At 41.9% G+C, this 10,981-nt stretch overlaps 1 non-coding gene across 1 annotated transcript; it reads right to left on the reverse strand.

Annotated features, from left to right (window-relative positions):
- Positions 1 to 6,364: 6,364 nt before the first annotated feature.
- On the reverse strand, positions 6,365 to 6,440 carry Trnat-ugu (transfer RNA threonine (anticodon UGU)). Its single transcript has one exon. It is a non-coding gene; the product is annotated as a tRNA-Thr (tRNA).
- Between the last annotated feature and the right edge of the window lie 4,541 nt (positions 6,441 to 10,981).

Genomic DNA, 10,981 nt, shown 5'->3' on the forward strand with positions numbered 1-10,981 from the left:
AGTACGATCCGCCAGAGCCATACGCCGAACACGATGGTGTACCCTTTCGTTAGTACCACGGGACCTTCTGGAGCCCAGTCCTCTTCTCGTGACCACTGCAGCAATCATGTAGAGTGGCTACGTTGCGGCCAAGGCTTTCTGCAACATCGCGGAAGCAACAACCTGCTTCTCGTAGTCCTATGATCTCCTAAAAACTCAGTGAGGTGCTGATAACAACGTCTTGGGTGCCTTAAAGAAATTATTGACTAACATCAACCCACAACTTTCCGTGTCGCCGGCCGATGTGACCGAACGGTTCTATGCGCTTCAGCCCGGAACCTCGCTGCTGCTAGGGTCGCAGGTTCGAATCCTGCCTCGGGCATCGATGTGTATGATGTCCTTAGGTTAGTTAGGTCTAAGTAGTTCTAAGCCTAGGGGACTGATGACCTCAGATGTTAAGTCCCATAGTGCTTAGTGCCATTTGAACCATTTCATTCCGTGTCTTAGGTAACTAACGCTGACAACCACAACCGGTAAATCAACCTGATTTACATCTTTATATTGGCGCTATTAGCGGTACTCTTATGCAACTAGTATGAAATTTGGGTAGACGTAATCATTCAACTGTACAAAAAGCCTACAACTTCAAATTATGTCGCACAACTCGTTCTTGGTGTTGTCATTTTTTTCCATTAATGCATATTGACTGTGCCCTGGCGTCAAAAAAGTATTTTCCATTACAAGATGAATATTTTTTGGATGGTAATATTCATACAAATATTTAAAAACAAAAATTCTTATTACACTACGTGCAAAAAATGCAGTTGAAAATTTATATGGAAAATGGGATTCTATTTACAGCAAAATCCAAGAAAAATGAGGCATAGGAATCATGTATGTGACAAAATTGACGAAAATGCAGAATCATAAAACGGAATAAATTAAACGAAAGTTAACACAAAAATTATGCGAAGGAAGATTCGGAGGGGAGGAAAACTGATAGGGAGAGAAACGAGAGCAAATGGGGAAGTTAATGAGCTACGACAGTGGGGAGAAATTTGGAACTAATGTGCTGTGGCAGCAGACGAGCGACGCTAGCACCTTTGCTAACAGCGTGGCATCGGCTGCAGCGCCTCTCCTTGCCTCGTGACCATAGCGGTTGGCCCCTGACGACCGTGGCCTGGTCACATGAATCCCGATTTATGTTGGTAACTGCTGATGGTAGGGTTCGAGGTGGTGCTGATCCCATGAAGCCAGGGACCCAAGTTGTCAACAATGCGCTGTAAAATCTGATGGCGGCTCCATAATGGTGTGGGCTGTGTTTACGTGGAATCAACTGGATCATATGGACCAAGGGAACCGAATATTGACGGGAAATGGTTATGTTCGGCTACTTGAGGACCATTTTGAGTCATTCATGGACTTCATGTTTCCAAACAAGGACGCGCTGTTTATATATGACAATGAGCCATGTCACCAAGCCACAATCGTTTACGATTGGTTTGCAGAACAGTCTGGACAGTTCTAGCGAATGAGATGGCCACGGAAAACGTCCACCATCAATCCCATTGAGCATTTATGGGACATAATCAAGAGGTCAGTTTGTGCACAAAATTCTGCACCGAGAACACTTCCACGTTATCGAGGAACCGATTTACGGTGCACAAAAATCAGTTCCAAGTTTGGCCACCAGGTGCAAATCTGACGCTGTGAAGAATGCAAGAAAGACGTGTAGATAGGTTCCTATATGTAATGGATTAGGAACGGGACATGGGCAGAAAAACTCAAACAACTGAGAAAGGCGTAATGTTGATTTTATTATTAACCTGCATTTACCCAATTTGTTCAATATCAGCGCCGGAGACTTTGATGAACTGCTCCATCCATAAAACGACGTGACCAGCTGCACACAGCAGTTCCGGTGTAGTCAAAGCAACGTGTTCCTGAATACCAGCCTTTTAGATCAGGTAGATACCGAACGTGTCCCCAGTTTATGCATTGCTTTACACGTCCCCAGAGCCAAAAGTCTCATGATCTTGCAGGCAACACATCTGGAAAACCTCTGGAGATAACACGTTCGCGGAAGGTCGCATTTAGCAGACCTTTCAATGGGCGAGTGACGTGAGGTGTTCAAATGGTTCAAATGGCTCTGAGCACTATGGAACTTAACTGCTGTGGTCATCAGTCCCCTAGAACTTAGAACTACTTAAACCTAACTAACCTAAGGACATCACACACATCCATGCCCGAGGCAGGATTCGAACCTGCGACCGCAGCAGTCGCGCGGTTCCGGACTGAGCGCCTTAACCACTAGACCACCACCGTAAGGTGTTGCGCAGTCTTGCATGGAAAAGTGATTTCTGCACAGTTGCACTTTCCCAAAACTGGAATTACAAGCAGTACAGTGAAGTCTCGATGACGTTCAGATGTCACGGTACACCTGACAGGTCCCGTGGATGTATTCTTTTCAAAGAAAGACAGACCAAGAACAAAGCTGCTCTCAGTCCACACCACACAGTCACATACAGCGAGTGAAATGGCGCTTCGCGCACAACTTTAACAGTGCCGCAAATTCGGCAATTCTGTGTGACGACTGTCCTCTCTGGTGTCAAATGTGCTTCATAAAAAAAAGAAGAAAATGGTTCAAATCGGTCTGAGCACTAGTCCCCTAGAACTTAGAACTACTTAAACCTAACTAACCTAAGGACATTACACACATCCATGCCCGAGGCAGGATTCGAACCTGCGACCGTAGCGGTTCCAGCCGGCTAGCCTGATTTGTAGAAGCATCTATGACAGTGCACGATTTCGTGCGTTCATAGCAAGGTGTAATGCCAGTGATATTATTCCGAGATAATGGATGGATATCATCGACTTTTCCATGATGCAGTTTACCGTGACTTCGTTTCCATGGACAACAACGTCCGTCCGAGCGAAACTGCCCGCCTTTCTGAGAGCAAGGACACCGTGTAAGTGGAGTGGACGTGAGCAGGTGTAAAATATCTAGATACTCTTGTGAGCTGTTGCACAGAGGAATACACCATATAATAATCTTCTTCTACCTCAAATCGCGTCGACGGAGAAATGAAGCAGCGTATCTACAAAATTAACGTACACGAAGGTACAGTCGGTGAATTGTTGGCGCTGTGAGCGTAGTCCTTAAATCTATACAGTTTTTACTTTGACGACAGTAGAATCTACACGACGCTGTTGTAGCTATTGGTCCGTAAGCTCTGCCATAAACTGTCTTGTTGCTTTCATAGAGCAAGAAGAAGTGGTGACGTGAAATATTAAACATTTGAAAACAGATAATAAAGATTATTTGTTTTCTTATTTTTTACCTCCACTAAGAATCGTTTATTGTCTTTTGCCTATCTGCGATCGATTTCGAAGCTCCAAAGCATCATTTTTAAGCACTTTGGCATGGCAATCGTTGCCACATGCCACCGCAAGTATACCTGGAAATCATAACCAAGCGTACTGTGGTGCTGTTACTACGTTACTCGCGTTACTGTACCAAATGCTTGCGGTGGTGTATGGCACCCATTACCAACGTAAAGCGTCCCGGGAGGAAGTCATAGAACACCAAAATCGATCACAAGAGAATAAACAGTTGACAACACGCAAAAAAATTGAACAAAAGCACATTTTTGTTCACATAACTCTGAAGGTAGTTGGTCGATTGACTTGAAATTTTGACACAACATTGCATTAGAACAAGTGCGTTTTTTGACACTCCTGTTCTTTTGACATATGAAATCTACAAATAAATATGTGATGTATAATCGGAAAACGTTGTTATCAAAAATATCGAAGTTCTTGACCGATTTACCTTAAATTTTTACACAGTACTCTAGTAATTATTTGGAAGGACATTGGCTATGTATTTTAATGAATATATGAAACATATGAAAGGGAAACATTGTTACCAGGAATCATCAAAAGTACTTGACTGATTAACTTCAAATTGTTACACGTTACTCTGATTGTATATATACGTAGAACACAAATTTTTATACAACAATGTGTAGGTTTTCTTTTAAAAGCAAATGTTCTGTCGTGCGCTTTGGTTTCCTTTGTCGCAGGCAGTTTTAATTACGATAGCGGCGACTTGATCCATTAGGCAAGGTGTTTCTCTCAAATATATTTTTTTCTTTTTATATACATTTTAAACATGAATTGCTTACACAGCAACGTGCTGTCAGATGTTGTTCCTCACACATGGTTCTCAAGAGAAACAGGAAAGTTTTCTTTCTGGCTTATCAGTTTACGACTGGAATACTACCACAGAATTTGAATTTGGAATAACAGTAAACAAGGCTCAAGATCAGGGGGGCGAAGACAAGGTGGACAGAGGGATGGGCGGAAATGGACTTAGAGGATGGAAGCAGCAGATAGGGCGCAGGAGGAGATGGAGAGAGAAGGTGGATAGAGAGAGCATGTGGAGGACGCTAGAGAGAAAAAGGGAAGGAGAAGGTGATGGACAAAGAGATAAAGAGGAGGAAATGGACAGGGACAAAGGGGAAAAGGAGGTTAGGACTTACATCCAGTTGTCACGTGAAACGAGCGATTTCTTTTCCATTTTACCAGACTGAGCCACAGCATCCAGTGTCCGCGTACAGCTAGTAAGAATAATAAAATACTTGAGGATTTCAGGTAGTAAGCTGCGCATGTGGTCCCAATTTAAGACAATGGCGCAACTTGTTCCAGGTTTCCTGCAGACAATATTCTGCTGCGATACAATTAACAGATGCACCACTGTGTGGGAATGAAATGGCGCAGCAAATGCAGACTTAATCCAAAGATGAGGTACGCTGGACCGTAAGATCATTGTGGGGGAAGCGTCTAAAAGAGCACATAGAACCATCGTGAAACTCTAGCGGTATACGGACCAAATACAGTGTCGCGTCCATCCGTAGTGAAATGGTGCCAACAATTTCACAAGGCCGCACAGGCGCAGGCAATGCTGATCAGAAAGGAAAGCAAATCAACTACAGACGACAATATACAGGCAGTCGTGGAAAATTCACAGATTTTTCGATTATCAGGACGTTCACATACCGGTGGCCGAATGACTCCGCGACCAAGGGGCGGATTTTTATCGTCGTGGATATGAACGGTTGGTAGAGCGTTCCGACTGTTGTTCACAGAGACTTGGTGCCTATCTTGTACAATAGCGCCATATATCTGTGTAAGTCTGAAGTGTAGTGTAGTATACAATAAAAGTTACTTGACCTGCCATAATCAAGTGTAACTTACCTTTTTAAGTGTATCAACAATCTTGCGGCAGTGGTAACATCGGTTCTCGGCATATCACCGAAGTTAAGCGCTGTCGGGCTGGGCTAGCACTTGGATGGGAGACGGGGTGCACTGAGGCAAACTGAGGAGCTACTTGGTTGAGAAGTAGCGGCTCCAGTCTCGTAAACTGACATACGGCCTGGAGAGCGGTGTGCTGACCACATGCACCGCCATATACGAATCCAGTGTCGGTTGAGGATTACATGGCGGCCGGTCGGTACCGTTGGGCCTTCCAAGGCCTGTTGGGACGGAGAGGAGAGTTACTTTTATAAGTCCTCTAGTACGACAGATTGGTAATCATTAAATGAAGAATAGACAAACGGCTTGTTATTGATTTCAGCACTCTTCAGTTTCTTAATGTACACATTAACTTTGTAAGCGTTGCTTCCTTAGTATTTTGCCATAAGGTTTTCGTTCTCAGTCCAACCCATACAATATTTACTTTAAATCTAAAAACGAACAAGCCTTCCTAACCGCCAAATGCACACAATGCCAAGGTGCTCACTTTTAGCTTCCTACACACTGGCTTATGCAAGTGTTATCTTATTGCTCTGAGCCTCATAATGCTCTGTTCGTCTTACCGCTCTGATTGTGAACTTCCTTTTTATTTTTTCGTGTGTCCCAACAGCGTTGGAATTTCCCCCCTGACGCGTCGACATATTTTCTAGATATTTTTGTCGTTTGTTCCGTCATTGCCCAAAAGTTGTATCGCAATACAGGTTAATCAAAATCTGTTGCGTGGACGTAGTACAGGGCGTTTCCGTAAGAGCGTCCAAAAGTAACAGCAAGTAGAGAATGTTCCACTGGACAATATGAGCTGGGGAAGCTGGGGTGGGGAAGCCAGTTTCACGAAATATGGAAATGAACTCGTCTACCGCTTTGTCTAGCGTTACTGTTTTTCGTCCTATTGACAACTAACATGAGTACACGTCTACACATACTGTGCTATTTATTTACATGTACGTTCTTTATATCCTGCGAGGAAGCCAGGAGGACGAGTCTGATTACTAGGACGAAATTACAATTATATTAATACCTTGAACTGCTAACGGGCGTTGATACATATCAACGGAGACACGTGAAAATGTGTTCCCCGACCGGGTCTCGAACCCGGGACCTCCTGCTTACATGGCAGACACTCTGTCCTGCTGAGCCACCGAGGCCACAGAGGATAGCGCGAATGCAGAGACTATCTCGCGCACGTCTCCCGCGAGACCCACATCCTCACCTTGTATGTCCGTACACGACATTCGTAGAGTCCCACTCCAACACACTCGCCGGCCGGAGTGGCCGTGCGGTTCTAGGCGCTACAGTCTGGAGCCGAGCGACGGCTACGGTCGCAGGTTCGAATCCTGCCTCGGGCATGGATGTGTGTGATGTCCTTAGGTTAATTATGTTGCGACTGATGACATCAGAAGTTAAGTCGCATAGTGCTTAGAGCCATTTGAACCATCTTTGAACCAACACACTCATGGAAGATATTCTTACCAAGTCCCGTAAGAGTTCGGGGAATATGAGTGCATCCGCACAGGAGAAGAAGGTCATGGCTGGTATTGTCAAAGCTATATACTTATTGGATATGGTGTCCGAAAGAACAGACACCATATCCATATAGGAAGTCATGATTTAGGTTCTGTTTACTTAATTGTCCATCAGGTGGCTCTTTTGTATCGTATTTACATTGTCCCATGACAGAACGTGCTATGAATCAACGACAGACCCATTCAAAATGGCGGTGCATCGCCCCAGTTCAGTGTGGGTGTTCGCAACCACCTCAGTGCTGTACTTCCTAGAAGCTGGATTGGAAGGTGAGATCCTTCCTACTCCATGGCCTGCAAAGTCGCTGACCTAAATCCCCTTGATTATTTCCTATGGGGATATCTCAAGTCATTTGTGTGTGAGAACCCCTGTGGATAGGGAAATGGAATTAATTGCCAGAATTGTAGCAGCCTCTGATGTGATTCAAAACGGGTATATTTATGGGGGTGATTCAGAATCTTGTTCTCCGATAATATACTTGCTGTGAGGTTGATGGCCATCAGTTTCAACACCTTTAAAGATAGAGTACAAATGGTACGGTCATTGTGTCAATGATAGTATTTGCAGTTAACTGTAGCTAACGTAAATAAAAAGATACACAGCAATGTGATTTTACTCCTAATTTCTCCTTAAGCTGGCTTCTTCGACCCCAGATTTACTACGTCAAATTGTTCAGTGGAGCATCCTCTATGTCCTCCTAAATTTTTGCACAGTCTTACCGAAATACCCTGTATGGGTAATAGATACTCAACAAAGTATTGTGAGATACGGTGCCAACGGTTGTAAATGGGTGTTTCACGTGGTATAAAATCGTCGATGAGCCACAGGCTCGTAAACTTCTCGTGTTTCGTAAGAAACAGCTTCCTGTCACATAGAAGTTGTTTGCGCTACATTAAAAAAACACAAAAAGTAAATAATAAAAAATTAATAAACCATAGTATTGCTGTGTTCACGGTGCAGTTTTCCAACGTTTACAGTCAATTACTGGTTGTGAAAGATACAACGTTACTCGTTTCAGAAAATACCAGACATAAATTTGATTTATGGTATAACAGTGTGTTTTCGCAACGGGCGTCATGCTAGCTGGAAGAAATTTGTCGCGTGGATAGAAACATATGAGGAACTTGATGCTTTACGCAACAAACCGCTAACGGAGGGTCTCGGCAATATTTTCACTGTCAGCTTCCTGCTTTGTCGCTTGCAGATACTGCTCAGGTGACGTCACGCCACCATCGACCAATGGAAAACCACATCAGTGTTATATAAGACACACCCAGAGGTCCTAGTAGCACCGCCGAAAATTGCATTTTCATGTTCTACAGATCGTCCCTTTTGTTCTCTGGTTAGAATCGTCTACAGTCTCCAAACTGAGAACGGTTAATGTAAAATCGGCCTCTTAACGACATGGCTACATATAATATATCATCAAAGTGATAATTTGGGTTTCTGAAGTGTTCTGATGTTGAGGGGTGTATTTACAAATGCAGCGAAAATGTATTTAATTCGGTACACAATAAATTACAGAAGACTGGTATTTTCTGTGCATTACCAACGGCGGCTGACTGTGTAAATCTCAATATCATTTACCGTAAATTAAAACATTTTGGTGCAAAAGTAATTGCCGTAAAATGGTTCAAACTGAACCTCTCTCACAGGAGGAAAAGGTGTTAATGGAGAACAGTTCTGTATTTTGCTGTACACGTGCAATTGGGAATTTATTACATATGGCGGCCCAGAAGGTACTTCCTTAAGGCTCTTACTTTCTCTTCTCAATATTAATGAACTTTCACCGGTAATATTATCAGAAGCCAAGTTTGTTTTGTTTGCAAATAATAGGAATATATTAATTCATTAAATACCAGATACATGTATAGTTTTAACATGCACAGATAACGTAATTGTCATGGACGTTAATAAATGCTTCCAGGTCGATTAATTAACATTGAACTTCGAAATAGCTAACGTAAATAGAAACGTACACAGCAGAATTCGTAAGAAATTTTATCCCATTATATTTCTAACAATGACAGCAGATAGTGTAGGTTGACAGAGTTCAACTCTTGGGACTACACATCGATAACATTCTAAATTAAATCTTGAGGAGCATACTACAAAGAAGAGCTTAATCAAATCTATATTTTTAATGCGGATGTCGTCGGACATTAATGACATAAAAAAATAAAAAAAAGCTAACACATTTCACTTATTTGCATTACATTTCGGGAATATTTTTTTGGTGTAACTCATCAAGTCAAACTAAAGATTTAATTAAAATAACCAATATTCATAGAATGATACACATTACCTTATCTACCCAAGAAAAGGTTTGTTTTGGTTGCGATTATAATGGAATTTTAATCACCTGGTTAGGTGCATAAGAAAAAGTTTTTCGGTTCTGAGAAGTGATTAGAGTTGGCAATGTAAACAGTACATAGATCAATCATCTGAAAAATAGTCCAGTGATGCATTAATACTGGAAAATATTCGTTTCGAATGTAGCTGCTAGTGCATAACTACAATTTTTTTGAGCACATCTAGATTCCTGGTCAATGCATAAAATTAATAACTGAATTTCACGATGATTTCAGAAAGTTACGTCACAAAAACGTTTTTACTTTATCATATTCTTCCTCAAATGAATCGAATCTAGAGATGTTCATTAGCACTGTGCAGGCAACAGCTGAAGTTATAAACAATAGTCTTTGTGAGAGGGACCATTTTCACCACAATCTGTGGAAGGGGCCCTAGTTTATTTTTCCCAAATAACTATAAATCATATATTTCAATGTTTACGACTTGTTTTACATTCTTGAGGATCTCATGATTAGATATGCTGTGGAGTACATCCAATCTAATTTAATCCGTATAATTTTGATATTCTAGGTATGAAACATTCTGTGTAACGTTTAGGAAAGTAGTTACATCGACTAATCAGTTTTTTTAATGTTTCCTCCACTTCATGAGTCAAATGTTGCTAATTTTGAGTTGAGAAAAAGTTATATGCCAAAGAAAAATTTTTATTACCTTTATTTTCTGTGATATATGATAGGTGGAAGAATTTTATTGTAATAGATTAACATAAAACGATACATGTAACTGCGTATGCAAATAATGTAAGTCCATTTCACATTTTTCTACTGAAAGTTAAAATCTAAGAGAACTAAATCGATGGAAGAATATGTGGCAGGTGGTTTGTTCTGAAAGGAATCATCTGGTGACTTTATGAAGCCGGTCGTTGTGTTCGAGCGGTCCTAGGCGCTTCAGTCCGGAACCACGCTACTGCTACAGTCCCAGGTTCGAATCCTGCATCTGGCATGGATGAGTGTGATGGCCTTAGGTTAGTTAGGTTTAAGTAGTTCTAAGTTCCAGTGGACTGATGAACGCAGATGTTAACTCCCATAGTGCTCAGAGCCATTTGAACCATTTTTGACTTTATGAGGTAGTTGTTCTTTGAATTACCTCTTGTGAGCTTCAGAGCATCCGCATAAACAGATCAACAGTAATCCGCAAGCATTAAATCATTCCAACGGCCCTGATATTATTGTTCCATTACAGAACTATGCTGGTGGAATCTTCCTGACAACTACATCTCTGACAACTGCACAGTTAGAAGGGAAAAGGTGTTAGTGTGAGAGGACGAAAATGGGTATTAAGAGACATGTTGCGTCCGAGTTGATGTTATTTTTGGAGAAAAGCTTTCACCAACTGTACTGTGAGACCCTGGCATCATATTAGAGAAGATTCCAATGATATAGTCTTTACCTTCTCCTTCGACAAACGAAGGTCTCGATTCAGTAGGCTCAGTTCAGCTTGATTAAATCTGTGAGCATGTTATCTTTTTCATCAAAATCAGAGGCGTGGGATGCAGAAGGCTTGTTCCATTTTTCTTCTTCCATACTGACTCCTGCTTCTACTTCAACGTCATAATTTTGGGATGGAGCTGCGAAACTTTCTGATTTAGAACAGGTCGTACAGCAGATGGAAGATTAGTGTATTGGACAGTTCCTCTATTCTTCGTTGACAGTCCTGCCTTTATAGGTGGAGCGAAGCAGTAAAAGCAGGTGTCAGTGTGTTTTGTAAGATCCCGCCAAATCATAGGCACGGCAAAAGCCGCAGATCGTTTTCTTTTTCAGACATTCTCATAATAAAACTGAGCGAGAGCTGT

Source organism: Schistocerca gregaria, chromosome 4, assembly GCF_023897955.1.
Source record: "Schistocerca gregaria isolate iqSchGreg1 chromosome 4, iqSchGreg1.2, whole genome shotgun sequence".
NCBI classification, from domain to species: domain Eukaryota; kingdom Metazoa; phylum Arthropoda; class Insecta; order Orthoptera; family Acrididae; genus Schistocerca; species Schistocerca gregaria.